This window comes from Ostrea edulis, chromosome 2 (genome assembly GCF_947568905.1).
Source record: "Ostrea edulis chromosome 2, xbOstEdul1.1, whole genome shotgun sequence".
Lineage (NCBI taxonomy): Eukaryota > Metazoa > Mollusca > Bivalvia > Ostreida > Ostreidae > Ostrea > Ostrea edulis.
Window position 1 is genome coordinate 97,406,318 of NC_079165.1, and position 14,928 is coordinate 97,421,245.

Here is a 14,928-nt window from a genome sequence, read left to right on the forward strand (position 1 = left end):
TTCGTATTCTTAAACGTTCACTTGATGAAGAATATATAGATTTAAATTAAAGCCAACCTCGTATGGATGTGTAAACTCCGAAAAATATAACATGCAATTTGTATTTTAAAAGACATAATTTTTTTTTAATGATAATACTATAGTAATAAATAAAATAAAAACTCAATATTCAATCTCAACTTTTCAATGGACACGTCTATATTTTCACAATGATAGGCTTAAATACAAATCACGTGTTGGTTCATCATCATTATCGAAATCCATTGCTTGTAACTAACAATTTGTTTCAACCTAGTTGGATCCAGTTTTTAGTTTTCGGCAATCGGAAAAACAACCCCGAGTGATGTTCCGATGGAAAAATAACCTTGAGGAGCCTTTCCCAAGCTTGTCAGAAAGACCCGAGAAGTTGCAATTGGTCTGTCCGCGCTGTTAGAAGAAAACAAAGAAGTTTGTTGCCAGGTTTATTTCTATAAAAATTACCTTTTAATTGAAGTATGATAAATAACACTTTCCATGCTAATTTATCTTATGAATTTTGAGTTTGTCCTTTTTGGCAGACTATTTCATTCAAATATGGAAATCAATACCAAATATGGAAATCAATACTAAATATGGAGAAAATTAAAAAAAAAAAAAAAAAAAAATTACCTGTTACGTATACATAACTTACAATAATGTCTATATTTACGTAGATCTACTTGAAAGTATTTATAGTTTTAAAAAACACAAAAATATAAATGATAAAATGGCTTTCTTTGGTTTTGTTAAACGGGATGTGACGGTCGCAACCATTATGGACACGGGTAATGCATTTTTTCTGCAATGTTTGCGATCTTCATATAATATTAATAATTGGTGCGCATTAATTCCATATACATGTAATTCTTTCTACCACTTGAATCGAGGTCAGAACTAAACGAGGCGACACGATCTCTCTCTCTCTCTCTCTCTCTCTCTCTCTCTCTCTCTCTCTCTCTCTCTCTCTCTCTCTCACCGAAAACCACATTCATACCCCCCCCCTACGGTGGTATATTTAGGACACAGAATTTTTTTTTTTCAAAGATACTAGGCAAAAATTATCTCGTGCGCACGACATAATATCTCGTGGGCACGACTTGTTATCTCGTGCGCACGACATAATATCTCGTGCGCACGACATAATATCTCGTGTGCACGACATAATATCTCGTGTGCACGACATAATATCTCGTGCGCACGACTTATTATCTCGTGCGCACGACTTATTATCTCGTGCGCACGACATAATATCTCGTGCGCACGACATAATATCTCGTGCGCACGACATAATATCTCGTGCGCACGACATAATATCTCGTGCGCACGACATAATATCTCGTGCGCACGACATAATATCTCGTGCGTACGACTTATTATCTCGTGCGCACGACTTATTATCACATGTTTTCTATATAAAAGCTTGATTATAACCCTTTCCTAGCTACATAACCGTTAGACCAGTCAGTTTCGATTTAATTTGGTACATGCAATTTGTCCTCAGTAACTAAACAGTAATACTTTCTTTACAACAGTATGCTAGTGCTCTTATGCATTTGCAGGTTTACATACAGGTTTTCCCCATTCATTGCGTGAGAGAGAGAGAGTGTGTGTGTGTGCGAGTGTGTGTGTGTGTGTGTTAAAAACTGCGCTGAATATGGTGTATATGAACAAGGTAATTATCCTTGTGTTGTATACTTTCAATTTATAATACGGTCACAAGAGGAAATTACATCATCGTTATGTGGAAACTTTACAGCCACATACAATTTTAAAAGTAGAAACAGTGAGAAATGACCAGTGACCCAGGAGCAGGATTGGCCAATAATGGCTTATAAAAATTGATTACAAGTTATTGGTATTTATTGAAATCGTTTGAATTGGGTAAGCATTGTATATAACCTATAAAAATCTTCGTTGGAAACCCACGGGCAGTCTCGCACACGTGAGCCAACACATTGAACTTTTCTCATTTTAATGAATTATCCACCAATGAGAAAGTGAAACTCGGTATGAAAACGAAGATCATGTTATGAAAAAAAAGCAGTTGTTTAAGATAAATCCGTAAGAATTAACACGATTGGAGAAATTTCCTTCACAAAAGTGTGAAGAAGCCAATCGGATTAGAGCATAAATTAATCATAAGAACAAGAAAAATTTAATGAGTTGGCCCACGGTCAGTAAGCATGTGCGAGACTGCCCTAAGGATAGCGGCAAGATGAAACCTTGCATCGCCTTTTATCTTTTCTTCAATTTGAAGCCCTATGACAACTTATTAATTTCACTTCCTTTCATATTTCTTTTTTTCATACTAGTATCTCTTGATATCGATAAAAATCTCATAAACATGTATGATATCAGTCTGCAATTATCCATAACGCACTATCTGTCAATCACTTAAACAATTTTATTGATACATTGGCTGATTTAATTCTATATCAGTACAACAACCTCCACAGTTTTTCTTTTAGTTTTCCATACAGTTCCCGGCCAGATGAAGCACAGTCTGGCATTTGCCAGCCATTTTCTTCCATCAGAATGCGACAAATACTATCGAAATCCGGATCATTTGTATTTAAATTAGGGTGGTTAAAAGTACACTCATTTTTGCATGCATTTAAAAACCGATCATTAGACAGCCACAAATAATCCCTGGTGCCGTAATCTTCAGGTGACGTGTCCATTATAACTGGACGTCCATGGAGTACGTGCTCGTTTCTTGACCTACGAATCGGATGCAAATTTCAAAGAAGCTGGATGTCGTTCAATTCCTTCTGATAAAAACACATTAGAATGCGAGATAATAAGTCGTGCGCACGAGATATTATGTCGTGCGCACGAGATATTATGTCGTGCGCACGAGATGCTATGTCGTGCGCACGAGATGCTATGTCGTGCGCACGAGACATTATGTCGTGCGCACGAGATAGTATGTCGTGCGCACGAGATAGTATGTCGTGCGCACGAGATAATAAGTCGTGCGCACGAGATATTATGTCGTGCGCACGAGATATTATGTCGTGCGCACGAGATATTATGTCGTGCGCACGAGATATTATGTCGTGCGCACGAGATAGTATGTCGTGCGCACGAGATAATAAGTCGTGCGCACGAGATATTATGTCGTGCGCACGAGATAATAAGTCGTGCGCACGAGATCTTATATCGTGCACACGAGATATTATGTCGTGCGCACGAGATATTATGTCGTGCTCACGAGATAATAAGTCGTGCGCACGAGATATTATGTCGTGCGCACGAGATATTATGTCGTGCGCACGAGATATTATGTCGTGCGCACGAGATATTATGTCGTGCGCACGAGATAATAAGTCGTGCGCACGAGATATTATGTCGTGTGCACGAGATAATTTTTGCCTAGTATCTTTGAAAAAAAAAAATTCTGTGTCCTAAATATACCACCGTACCCCCCCCCCCCTACTACAAGGATTTAAAAAGCACCCATCTAAAACATCTGGGGGAGAGAGGGGCTACGGACAATTGGAAAATCAGACGCAAATACTGACACAATTTTACCAGATTTTTTCTCCATGCCAACCTAAATATTCACAAAAAATGAGAAATTTTCACTGGCAACATGATTGATCACTAGTGACACAATGTATATCAAATTTGAATAACTAGTGTATGTAATACTTCACATAATATCCTCCAAGGTCAGGCAAATATACTCCGGAATTTAGGAAGATTTAGAGCAAAATGGACCCCGTTCGACACCCCGGCCATATTTAACACCATCTTGATCAGAGATGCTCCTTTATTAACACTACTTTTAGCAATCGGTGGGATATGATTTGGTATCAAAGTTGAAGGAATAAAAAATAAAATAAAATACTTCTTGTGAATTCCAACAAATAAAACGCCACCATCTTTTCGTGTCTATTACTATTTTAAAACTACTTTGAAAACCAGGACCAAAATAAGAGTAAAGGTATTTCTTCTTTAGTCGACGGACTTTGACCTATGGTCCTGAAACTCAAATTCAATAGGAGTTTTTCTATTTGGTAGTTTCTTCTTCTCTCTTTTGACCTACCTATGAGTTTAGTTTTGATATAGGGAATTATCAATCCGAGACACTTTGGTATTTTCAACATCAGTTTCTAGGATTGATAACTTCCTTTGTTATATGATTGAATGATTCCGATTTTTCTAATTGGCTGAGATCCAACAAACTAGAAAAATACAGTGCTACTTATATTTAGAGTCACCTCCACGTGTCTTTGAGATGACTATAGCATTTGATTTTTCCAACATCGGGTCAAAGGAATTCCCATATTGATACGATTGGTTTTTATATTTTGGTAACTCAGAAGACTAGATGATACTTTATAACTGCAAACAAAAATGGCCGACCAGTTATCGTTTCGTTAGTTGTAGTAACCAGTTTCGATGTTTTAGATTATTCAATCATACAAGAAAACAATTATGGAAATTTTATCAGTTAATACGATAGTGCTAAATCATCGCAATTGTACTTCTCAGGTTTCGAAGTCATCATATTGACCTAAAAAAGGTCAATGACTAATATAATATCAATCTCAACAAAGTCTTTATGCCAGTCCGAGTATTAAGCTCAACAAACGATAAAGACATTCAATATATTCGATCATTCGTCTCGGTAGACCCCAGCTTGATTGATTTGATACATTCATACTGAAGATTGGTAAAGTTGGCTACTAGTAACCAGCTACTAGTAACTGGCTACTTAAAAAGAGAAAAGTTGGCTACTAGTAGCCAGCTACTTGAACCAGGAAAAGTTAGCTACTAGTAGCCAGTTACTAGTAGACAGCTACTAAAAGTAAGAAAAGTTAGCTACTCGTAGCCAGCTACTACAAAATATAAAAGTTATAATTACTGATAGCCAGCTACCAGATAAAGGTTAATGAGTTTGAAAATTATTATCTATCAGGTTTATTTCTAAAGAGGACGAGGAGTCGGATGATATTTCAAGCTCAACTATCCCCAATTACATAACGTACGAATAAACTTTAAAAATGATACAGATTGAATTCAGACCTTCATTCATTTGATATACCATCCATTTTGAGATATCTGCTACTTTTACAATTTGATTCGAGTTACCCTGAAATTTCAACATTTGTGTGAATACCGTAAGAAACTTTATGTTTGTATTAGATATCTGACGAATTTACGACTATTCATATGGCAAGAAGTGATAGATGGTGTTTTGATACGCCACGAATTTTCAGATATCGCTCTTTAGGAAATCAGTTACTTATATAATTTGATTATCGGTACAATGAAATTTCAAGATCTGTGTGAATACTCCGTGTTTATATCATATATTTAACTAACTTACAACGATACGTATGGCGAGTAGTGATATTGGGTATCGTGATATGTCATGATTTTTCAGATATCACGCTTAAGGAAGTCAACTACTTATACCTTTTGATGGCAGGTAACCTGAAATTTCAAGTTTTTCGCAAATACCTTAAGGCACGTTATGTTTGTATTAGATATCTCATTAATTTACCAATATTCATGTGAAGAGGAGTGGTATTAGATATCTTCATCAGCCATCAATTTTCAGATATCACAATTAAGGAAGTCAGCTACTTATACCTTTTGATTCCTGGTTACCTGAAATTTCAAGATTTTCGTAGATATCTGAAGGAAATTTGTGTTTATATTAGATATCTGACTAATTTACAACTATCAAAGTGAAGAGGAGTGATACTAGGTATCTTGATATGCCATCAATTTTCAGATATCACCCATAAGGAAGTCAGCTACATATACCTTTTGATTCCGGGTAGTCTAAAATTTCAGGTTTTTCGCAAATATCTTAAGGAACTCTGTCCTTGTATTAGATATCTCATAAATTTACCATCTCACATATGACAGGGAGTGATATTAAGTATCTTGATATGCCATCAATTTTCAGATATCACGTTTAAGGAAGTCAGCTACTTATACCTTTTGATTCCTGGTAACCTGAAATTTCAAGTTTTTCATAAATATCTTAAAGAACTCCTTGTTTGTATTAGATATCTGACTAATTTACAACTATCCATGTGAAGTGGAGTGGTATTAGGTATCTTGATATGCCATCAGTTATCAGATATCACCCTTAAGGAAGTCAGCTACTTATACTTTTTGATTGCAGGTAACATGAAATTTCAAGTTTTTTATCAATATTTTAAGGAAGTCTGTGTTTGTATTAGATATCTGACTAATTTACAATTATTCACGTGAAGAGGAGTGACATTAGGTATCTTGACATGCCATCAGTTTTCAGATATCATCCATAAGGAAGTCAGCTACTTATACCTTTTCATTGCAGGTAACCAGAGAATTCAAGCTTTTAGAAAATATTTTAAGGAGCTCTGTGTTTGTTTTAGATATCTGACTAATTTATCAATACACATATGACAAGATCTGATATTAGTTATCTTGATATAACATCAATTTTGAGATATCACGCTTAAGGAAGTCAGCTACTTATACCTTTTGATTCCTGGTAACCTGAAATTTCAAGTCTTTCGTACATATCTTAAGGAACTCTGCGTTTGTATTAGATATCTGACTAATTTACAATTATCCACGTGAAGAGGAGTGATATTAGGTATCTTGATATGCCATGAATTTTCAGATATCACCCATAAGGAGGTCAGCTACTTATACCTTTTGATTCCTGGTTACCTGAAATTTCAACTTTTTCGTAAATATCTTAAGTAACTCTGCTTTTGTATTAGATATCTGACTAACTTACAACTATCCACATGAAGAGGAGTGATGTTAGGTATTTTGATATACAATTAATTTTCAGATATCACCCTTAAGGAAGTCAGCTACTTATACCTTTTGATTCTAGGTAACCTGAAATTTCAAGTTTTCCGTAAATATCTTGAGGAACTCTGCGTCTGTATTAGATATCTGAATAAATTACAACTATCCACGTGAAGAGGAGCGATATTTGGTATCTTGATATCTATTATCACACCTCTTCACGTAGATAGTAGTTAACTAGTCAGATATCTAACACAAACACAGAGTTCCTTAAGCTATATACAAAAGAATTTAAATTTCAGGATGTCTGGAATCAAAAGGTATAAGTAACTGACTTCGTCGAACGTGATATCTGAAAATTGATCGCATATCAAGACACTTCGTATAAAGCCCTGTAATATCGGCAAAACAATTAGTCAGATATCTAAGATATCTATCTGAAAATTGATGGCATATCAAGATACTTGATATCACTCCTCTTCACGTGGATAGTAGATAATTAGTCTGATATCTAATACAAACACACAGTTCCTTAAAAGATATCTACAAAACATTTGAAATTTCAGGTAACCAGGAATCAAAAGGTATAAGTAGCTAACTTCCTTAAGCGTGATATCTGAAAATTGATGGCATATTAAGATACTTAATATCATTCCTTGTCATATGTGAGATGGTAAATTAATGATATATCTAATACAAACGCACAGTTCCTTAAGATATGTACGGAACACTTGAATTTCAGGCTACCTTGAATCAAATGGTATAAGTAGCTGACTTCTGTAAACGTGATATCTGAAAATTGATGGCATATCAAGATATTTAATATCACTCTTCTTCACGTGGATAATTGTAAATTCGTCATATATCTAATACAGACAAGGAGTTCCTTAAGATATTTATGAAAAACTTGAAAATTCAGGTTATGAAGAATCAAAAGGTATAAGTAGCTGACTTCCTTAAAGAGGTTCGCACCTGATATTTGGAGTAATGTCAATTTATTGGGAAGTGTATTTTTGATTTCTATATTGAAGAAGAATTAGGAAATTAAAAAGAAAAATTGGGATCGCAACGCTTGTTATTGAGCTATAGTGTTCTAAACATGACCTTTTTGCACTTAAGATTTATTCAATTAAACTTGATTTTTCTGTTGGTGTCAACACAACATAAGAAACACAAATCAATCATTACATAAAATAGATATATAATTATGTCCTTTAACACTACAGATAAAAAAAAGAAATTAATACTAGTAAAGGAAATAAACAACGACCTTTTTGCACTTGATATACGAAAAACTTCATGATATCAAAATTGAGAGTTTAAAAGGACATATTAGGAGTAATGTCAATTTCTAAAATTTTACATAATTTTCAAGGTCTGGTCTTCCAATTTAAAATGCAACTTAAAAAGTGGGGGTTGGAGATCAAATATTTTAATTATTGGCGAAAATATTGAATTTTTGTACAAAATTTCGAGTAAATTAACTAAAACTTTTTTAAGAATCGGTGTTCAGTTTGGAAAAATATATCAACCAAGTTAATAAATTACAATATTTGAACTAGTTCCAAGTCTCAACTACCTGTATCATAAATTATAAAACTGAAATACACGTATAGGGGTATAAAAATAGACGATACATTGGAAGAAACAGAAACTCTAATATCATGCAGAATTAAAACTTTTTGATTAGTGAATCCTTCCGCCACAAAATATAGCCCCTGTCAAAATTTGAATTGACACAAAATGTTTCAACTGGATAGGGTTCAGCAATAGATGTGCAATATATTTGCGCCAATGGGGTCAGTATTGAACCAGTGAATACTTAGTTGTAGCATCCTGCGCAGTTGTACTCAAAAGCTCAGGAGCTAACATCCTTAAGCGTTATTTTTCAAAATTGATGGCATATCAAGATACCTAATGTCACTCCACTTCACATGGATAGTTGTAATTAGTCAGATATCTAATACAAACAACGAGTTCTTTAAGATATTTATGAAAAACTTGAAATTTCAGGTTACCAGGAATCAAAAGGTATAAGTAGCTGACTTCCTTAAGCGTGATATCTCAAAATTGATGTTATATCAAGATACCTAATATCAGATCTTGTCATATGTGCATTGATAAATTAATCAGATATCTAAAACAAACACGGAGCTCCTTAAAATATTTTCTAAAAGCTTGAATTCTCTGGTTACCTGCAATGAAAAGGTATAAGTAGCTGACCTCCTTATGGGTGATATCTGAAAATTGATGGCATGTCAAGATACCTAATATTACTCCTCTTCACGTGGATAATTGTAAATTAGTCAGATATCTAATACAAACAAGGAGTTCTTTAAGATATCTATGAAAAACTTGAAATTTCAGGTTACCAGGAATCAAAAGGTATAAGTAGCTGACTTCCTTAAACGTGATATCCGAAAATTGATGGCATATCAAGATACTTAATATCACTCCTTGTCATATGTGAGATGGTAAATTTATGAGATATCTAATACAAGGACAGAGTTCCTTAAGATGTTTGCGAAAAACCTGAAATTTTAGACTACCCGGAATCAAAAGGTATATGTAGCTGACTTCCTTAAACGTGATATCTGAAAATTGATGGCATATCAAGATACCTAGTATCACTCCTCTTCATTTTGATAGTTATAAATTAGTCAGATATCTAATATAAACACAATATTTGCGTGAATGAAGGGATCATGTTTTTATATATCTGAATAATTCACCATTGCACATGAAAGGTGAAGATAACGGACAGGATCAGGTGCCCAGTCCTCAGGTTACAAAACTTCTGGATATACCATAGGTGGGATCAGGTGCCTAGGAGGAGTAAGCATCCCCTGTCGACCGGTCACACCCACCGTGAGCCCTATATCCTGATCAGGTCAACGAGTTATCCGTAGTCAAAATCAGTGTGCCAAGAACGGCTTAACAATTGGTATGAAACATGTATTATTATACCTCAGTATGAGAATTCTATGCAACGTGTAATCTGATTGGTCTAGACAGTCACCTCCCAGGGATGACAAAACTTCATATCTCCCTCTCAAACATCATATATCCCCATCATATTTCGCCCCTTGGGCAGTCTCGTGCATTTTCCATAAATATAACGTCAAAGTAGTCATTCTACTTTCATAGTTCGTAAGGCACAAAATATGCGGGTCTCTGATATATAGTTTAAAAAATCGCCTGGTTTTGGTTGATATAAATACACGCAAGTAAATCAGCATTCAAAGAGAATGGAAATACAAAAACTGGTTATCATATCACTATATTTCGTTGTTTGTACCTTCTAATACGTTGACGGCGCGGTGTTACCGTTGGGGCGATCTCAGCTACATACAATGTATAGATGAACTCCAATTTCAAATGCATTTTTGTATATAGTCTTGCTTTGTTTCGGTATAATAAACAATTTATTGCATGAATATTCGGGAGAAATGAAGATTTATTCACCCAAGAAAAATCATATTCCCCTCGGGCGTTGCCCTTGGGAAATATTTTTCTTGGGTGAATAAATCTTCATACATGTATCTCCCTTACAATCATGCAATAAATGTATAATATTAGGTATCTCAATATGTCATCGCTTTTCAGATATCACGCGTAAGGAAGCACCTTATACCTTTTGATTCCAGGTATCCTGAAATTTCAAGTTCTTCGTAAATATCTTAAGGAACCCGATATATGCGATATCTGACTAATTTACAATTTTTAAAAAGAAAATGAAACACAATGACCAAATTTCAGATATATGCAATATATTAAAACGAGAGGAAAAAGTACCGATCCCGATCAATATCGATAGAAAGCACTAAAATAATCATTATTGCTAATTGTATCTGAATTTTGACCATTTCATTTCAATTTCTATTTAAACTATATTTCTCCGATATATCTTCTTTTTTTTAAAACATCTAATGATCAAGCGGAGAATATAATGACGTAGAATGACACAAGAATTTATCAAATTATAAATAACAATGACAAAGGTATATAAAATATCTATTTACGAGTAAAACACATGCATATAAAAACCACACAATCACCATATATATACAACTGTCTATAAGCACAACTTTCTACAAACAACTCTTTAGTCCCGTGGGGATCCGGGTTAGAATAAGTCGTCAATACTCCTTGCTTGTTAATAGAGGCGACTAAATGGGGCGGTCCTTCGGATGAGACTGCAAAAACCGAGGCCCCATGTTACAGCAGGAGTGGCACGATATCTCTTCCTCCTCAAAGGCCAAAAGCGCCGACAAAAGGCCTAAATTGTGCAGCCAATCACCGGCAATGGTGAAGTCTTCATAGGAGTGAAATATTCTCGAGAGGGACATTAAACAATATACAATCAATATATCTGTTTATAGAATATATATATTATCATCTTCCTCTTGTCAAACACTGTATACTCAAAACAAAAATATCCATAATTCATTGTCTTTCAACAATCATCCTCCACGTAGTTCCATGTCTTATTATCCAGTCAAATATCCCTAGTGCATTGTCTTCCACCTAATCATCCTCCACGTAGTTCCATGTCTCCTGATCCAGGAAAGTCTCAAATAGTTCACTGTCTTCCAACAATAATTATCCACGTAGTTTCACGTCTCCTGATCGAGACGAGTCTCCATAGTTCACTATCTACAAATAATCATCTTCCACGTAATTCCACGTTTCTGATTCTAGACAAATACCCATATTCATTGTCTTCCTTCAAATCATTCTCCACGTAGTTCTCCCTTTCATGATCCAGATAAAAATCCATAGTTCATTGTCTTCCAACTAGCATCTTCCATGTAGTTCCACGTCTCCTGATCCAGACCAATATCCATACTTGATTGTCTTCCCCCAAATCAACCTCCACGTAAATGCACGTCTTCTGATCCATACAAATATCCATAGTTCATTGTTTTCCACCAATCATCTTCCACGTAGTTCTATGACTCCTGATCCAGACAAGCATACATACTTCTTTGTATAGAACCAATTATCCTTCATGTAGTTCCACGTTTCCTGATCCAGGCAGATATTTATAGTTTATTGTCTTCAACCAATCATTATCCACGTAGTTCCACGTCTCCTTTGTCTTCCACAAAATCATCCTCAACGTCTCCTGATCCAGACAAGTCTCCATAAATCAATGTATACAGCCAATCATCTTCCACGTAGTTCCACGACTCCTGATCAAGAGAAATATCCATAGTTCATTGCCTTCCACCAATCAATCCCCACATAGTGTCATGTCTCCTGATGTAGACCAATATCCATTGTTCATTGCGTTCCATCAAATCGTTTACCACGTAGTTCCATGTCTCCTGATCCAGACAAGTCTCCATAGTTCATTGTCTACAACCAATCATCATCCACGTAGTTTCACATCTCCTGATCCAGACCAATATTCATAGTTCATTTTCTTCCACCAAATCACCCTTCACGTAGTTTCACGTTTCCTCATCGGGGCAAATCTCAACAGTTCATTGTCTACAACCAATCATCTTCCACGTAGTTCCACGTCTACTGATCCAGACCAATATCCATAGTTCATTCTGTTTCACCAAATCATCCTCCACGTAATTTAAAATGTCCTGCTCCACACAAATATTCATATTTCCATGTCTTCCACCAAATCATCCTCCACGTAGTTCCACGTCTCCTGATCCAAACAAATATCCATAGTTCATTGTCTTCAACCAATCATTATCCACGTAGTTACACGTCTTCTGATCCAGACAAGTCTCTATAGTTCATTGTCTACAACCAATTATCTTCTACGTTGCTCAACGTCTCCTGATCCAGATAAATATTTATAGTTCATTGTCTTCCACCAATTCATCCTCCACATAGCTCCACATCTTCTGATCCAGATAAATGTCGATTGTTGAATGTCTTCCACCAATCTTCCTACACGTAGTTTCACGTCTCCTGATCCAGAAAAATATCTATAATTCATTCTCTTACACCAAATCATCATCCAAGTAGTTTCACGTTTCCTCATCGGGACACGTCTCAATAGCCCTGTGTCTACAACTAATCATCTTTCATGTAGTTCCCTGATCCAGACAATTATCCATAGTTCATTCTCGTTCACCAATCATCCTCCACTTAAGTCCAGATCTCCTGATCTACACACAATTATCCATAGTTCATTGTCTTTCACCAAATCATCATCCACGTACTTCCACGTCTCCTGATCCAGACAAATATCTATAATTCACTGTCTTCCACCAATCTTCATTCACGTAACTTTATGTCTCCTGATGTAGACCAATTCATAGTTCATCCTCCACGTAGTTTCACGTCTTCTCATAGGGAAAATCTCACTAATTCTTTGTCTACATCCAATCATCTTCCTCGTAGTTCCACGTCTTGTGATCCAGACAAATATCCATAGTTCATTGTCTTCCTACAATAATCCTCCACGTAGTTTTACGTCTCCTGATAGGTAAAAGTCAATAGATCTTTGTCTACAACCTATCATTCTGCACGTAGTGTCATGTCCCCTGATCCAGACAAATATCAATAGTTCATTGTTTTCAACCGTTCATCCTACACGTGGTTTGATGTCTCTAGATGTAGACAAATATCCATAGTTCACTGTCGTCCACCAAATCATCCTCCACGTAGTTTCGCGTCTCCTCATAGGGGAAAGTCTCAATAGTTCCTTGCCTACAACCAATCATCTTCCATGTAATTCCGCGTCTCCTGATCCAAACAAATATCCATAGTTCATTTCCTTCCACCAAGTCATCCTCCACGGAGTTCCATGTTTCCTGATGCAGATAAATATCCTAATTTATTGTTTCCCACCAAATAATCCTCCACGTAGTTCCACGTCTCCTGACCCCGACAAATATCCATAGTTTATTGTTTTTCACCGAATCATTCTCGACGTAGTTTTACGTCTCCTTATAGGAGAAAGTCCCAATAGTTCTCTGTCTGCAGCCAATGATCTCCCACGTAGTTCCATATCTCCTGATCCACACAATTATCAAAAATCCATTCTCTTCCACCATTCACCCTCCACATAGTTCCATGTTTTGTTATCTAGACAAATTTCAATAGTTCATTTTGTTCACACCAAATCATCCTCTATGTAGTTCAACGTCTCTTGATCCAAACAAATATCCATAGTTATCAATGATCCTTCACGTCGTTCCATGTCTTCTTATCTAGTTAAATATCCATAGCTCATTGTTTTCAACCAATTATTATCAACGTAATTCCACGTTTCCTCATCAAGAGAAGTCTCCATACTTCATCGTCTACAAACAATCATCTTCCACGGAGTTCCACGTCTCCTGATCCAGACAAATTTCAATAGTTCATTGTCTTCCACCAAATCATCCTCCACGTATTTCCACATCTCTAGATCCAGACAAATATCTATAATTCACTGTCTTCCACCAGATCCTCCTCCAAATAGTTTCACGTCTCCTGATCCAGACAAGTCTCCATAGTTCGTTTTCCACCAATTTATCCTCAACGTAGTTTCGCGTCTCCTCATGGGGGAACGTCTCAATAGTTCCTTCTCTACAACCAATCATTTTTCACTTAGTTCCATGTCTCCTGATCCAGAAAAATATCCATAGTTCATTCATTGCCTTCCACTACATCATCCTTAACGTAGTTTCATTTCATGTCTCCTGATCCAGACAAATATGCATGGCTACTTTTCTTTCATCAATCATCCTCTATGTAGTTCCATGTCTCCTGATCCAGACAAATATCCATAGGTCATTGTCTTCCACCAAATCCTCCTCCAAGTAGTTCCATGTCTCCTGATCCAGACAAATATCTATGATCCATTGTCTTCTACCAATCATACTCCACTTAGTTTCATGTCTCCTGATGTAGACAAGTATCCATAGTTTATTGTCCTCCACCACATCATATTCCACGTTGTACCACGTCTCCTTATCCAGAGAAATATCCATCGTTCATTATCGTCCACCAAATCATCCACCACGTAGTTCCACGTCTTCTGATCCAGACAAATATCTATAATTCACTGTCGTCCACCAATAATCCTCCACGTAGTTCAACGTCTCCTGATCCAGACAAGTCTCCATAGTTTATTATTTTCAACCAAATTATCATCCCCGTAGTTTCGCGTCTCCTCATAGG